A 3,336-nucleotide genomic window follows, 5' to 3' on the forward strand; every position below is an offset into this window, starting at 1 on the left:
ATCCCTTCACAAACAGGTTTCCTAGCATGGTCTGGGTGGGCTGCTTAGGGCCAGACGCAGACCTAGACAGGAACGGAGAGGTACATAAGTGAACACAATACAAACACACACATACTGACTCACAGCGCAGACAAACACATAGAGCAGTGTTTTCCACAACTACATCGAGTAGCCAGGCAAACAGAAAGAGTAGCCAGCCAGGAGCTCTATTTGGATGGCCTCAGTCTAATACAGTGGTCACCAACCTTTTCAAGTCAAGATCACTTTTGTAGTCAAAAAACAAGCTGAGATCTACTGCCTTTTACATTAACCTGACACAAACAGTTTTGTAGGAATGAGGTTTGGGCAAATTGCATAACATATTATCATAGCATATAATTGGCCTGCCAATATTGTTAATCAGACCATATTATATTTCAAAACCTGAGCTTTGATTTAAAAAAATAGATAAGCTGGTTTAGCATTTGTGAGGCACTGAGCATGAATTGAAATATATATATATTTTTTTACTTTACTGGACTGATGGTACCTGCATCTGATGGTCAACGAGGTCAAATCACCACGTCACTGATCTTCAGGTAGAAAAGTCGGAGCTCTAGAAAGATGCCCGAGTTTCCGACTTGGAATTCAGAGTTGGATGACTMTTTAAAACTATTTTTCCCAACCGCCTCTCACGGTCCCTGCTCTCTCCTTCCTTTCCTCCGGTGAGACTGACCAGAGGGGACACCGTCTTCCACCTGATGGCGAAACTCGAGTCGCACTGCATCTCCCACATGCACAAATTCATGTTGTTCCTGTGACCAGAGAAAGTGAAATATTCCTCGATATTAAAATCGACACGACGAGCTGCTAATAATAATAAAAKGCAGGGCTATCGATACTTGGCTACTCATGCATTGCAGCTGCAGCCCGAGCGGAAGTACGGAGAAGCACGTTTTGTAATAGTGATGAATTAAAAACAGTGACAGTGCTCACTCATAAAAACAGCAGCTCTTTGTTGTATTCGTTGACATTCTCTCTGTGGTCATGGTTTTAAAAGTGATTAAATCTGACGTAGGCTACTAGCCTATTAAACTTGGCTGTGGCCAGGGTCATGGAAAGCTCTGGAGCCACGGTGATTTGAGCAACTGATTGGGCAGCAAAGTAGATGCACTCGATTTAGTCACAGATTTGCCGGTGTTGTGCCGAAAATCCCCCACCCCTTCTAATCTCCTTAATTTTGTGGCTAGAGTCAAATACTTTCTGTGATACACATCAGGTCAAATACTTTCTATAGAACAAACTTCACATCAGGATAGGAAACCGAAATGAATAATTAATGTATGTTAATGTATTATTATCCTTACACTTTCAGACATGACGAATTTTGGCTAAGATTTATTTATAGGCTAAAACAAAATCAGTAGCGGATTTGGGTACGGGCGACATGGGCAGCCGCCCAGGGAGGTACGGGGCGCCATACAAGCGAGAACCGCCACGTACACTTAAAACAAATAACCAAACAGGAAACTACTAAGATCAGTGAAAAGTAGGCTGAACTGACAACGGAGTGAAAAGCATAAATCTCAACTAGCAAGCAAGTCGCAGAAATGAAGAACGCGAAGAGGGGGATTCAGGCAGGGGGAGATTTTCGGCACAACACCGGTCCGCCAAAGTTTGTCACGGGAAGATTTACCCAGTGCGCAAGACTTTTGAATCAAGTGCACCTACCGGCAACAGCTCAACACAATTTAAAAAAGGAGCGCAAGCCTTTGTCGTTCGTTGCTTTTCTACAGAAATATTGGTGATCGACCTATGGTTCTAACACCTTGATTCTCTCATGAAAATCACAGAGCAAAATTGATATTCACAATTATCGAGTTTACCTCCCAGATAGTGAGATAAATGTTTGTGGTATATGCATTCTGTTATGTATTATGATAATCTTGGCAAATGAAATACATATTCAATACATTTAGTAATTCCCTACTAAGGTCAATAAATGATTGAATATTGTTGAATTTTTAAATGCCTGGAATTCCGTGAGGGAGGCCCTAATTATCATATTTGGACCAAATGCTTCTCTCCACACCTAAACGTCCCTGCAGTGATGGTTCACCATCTTCATCAAATGTTTTCACAATTTACCTGTAGATCTCTCCAAAAAGACTACGGCCTACAGTAGCCTAGCAAATAAGGAGTAGATGACAGACTCTCTCAACGATGCCATTGGGTAGGCTACACTGACCGACGACACCGGTCACTCACTTAGAATCACCGTCTGGCAAATGCCGACATCCTAGCAAAGGAAACCTAGGAAAGTCCTTCGGTTTTACTTGTCTGATGCGACACCACGGACATATAATCACGTTGCAGATTTATGAATGGCAAAGGGATACAGGAGACTTTATTCAAGACAGTTCTACACCTTTAATAAACGAGTCAACACAACTGCTGGTCAGTTGTCAATCAACGCACATTTATAGCCAATGCGCCACGACTCCGCGTGACTGGCTATGTGAAAACACGCAAATAAAATAAATAAATGAATCTGCCAGAAAACAATAATTTGGCTAAGTGGGTTTCGACTCATCATTACCACTTACATTACGTGGGACGTGCAAATTCACGACCACCATGCTCTCTCCCTCTGTGTAAAGAATCTGACTGCAACCAACCACAGTGAGCACAATTTGTACCGGGAGGCGGGACAGACAGCAGACTGCATTTCCCTGTCATTGCTCGCTTTGTGACTGACAGGCCCCTATCCTATCAATAGATCACTAGAAATGCATATCTTTCATTCTAGTGGGAGATGTCTTGACGGACTAGCCAATTGAAACTCAAATGAAAAGTTGCCTACTATAATATGGAAAAAAGTAGCCGATTGAAAATGAGTCTGTAATGGCTGATTACTGGCACTAATGGAAAAGAACTGCTTAGAGATGACTGACGCTTACATAGGTAAACACACTGAACAACCAACACACAAATGCACACAATATTCACTGTGACACAAACACAGTGCGGCAGCGCAGGCTGGTGAGATCAAGCCGCCGTAGGGAAGCCGGTCTGACACAGTCTTCCTTCAGGCTGTTGACCTTACCTTCCGTGACCTTCCTGAGAAGACGACTGCAGCTCGGCCCGCTGGCACTCATCTCTTATACTGGCCTTGACGTGGACTGAGACTGGCCATACTGCAGAGAGATAGCACATGACAACAGTCTCACCTCTACTGCAGAGAGAGATAGCACATACAACAGTCTACACCCTCCACTGCAGAGAGCAGAGATACACATGACAAAGTCCTACACTCTCCTACTGCAGAGAGAGAGAGATAGCACATGACAACATCCA

Source organism: Salvelinus sp. IW2-2015, unplaced genomic scaffold, assembly GCF_002910315.2.
Source record: "Salvelinus sp. IW2-2015 unplaced genomic scaffold, ASM291031v2 Un_scaffold2013, whole genome shotgun sequence".
Classification (NCBI taxonomy): Eukaryota; Metazoa; Chordata; class Actinopteri; order Salmoniformes; family Salmonidae; genus Salvelinus; species Salvelinus sp. IW2-2015.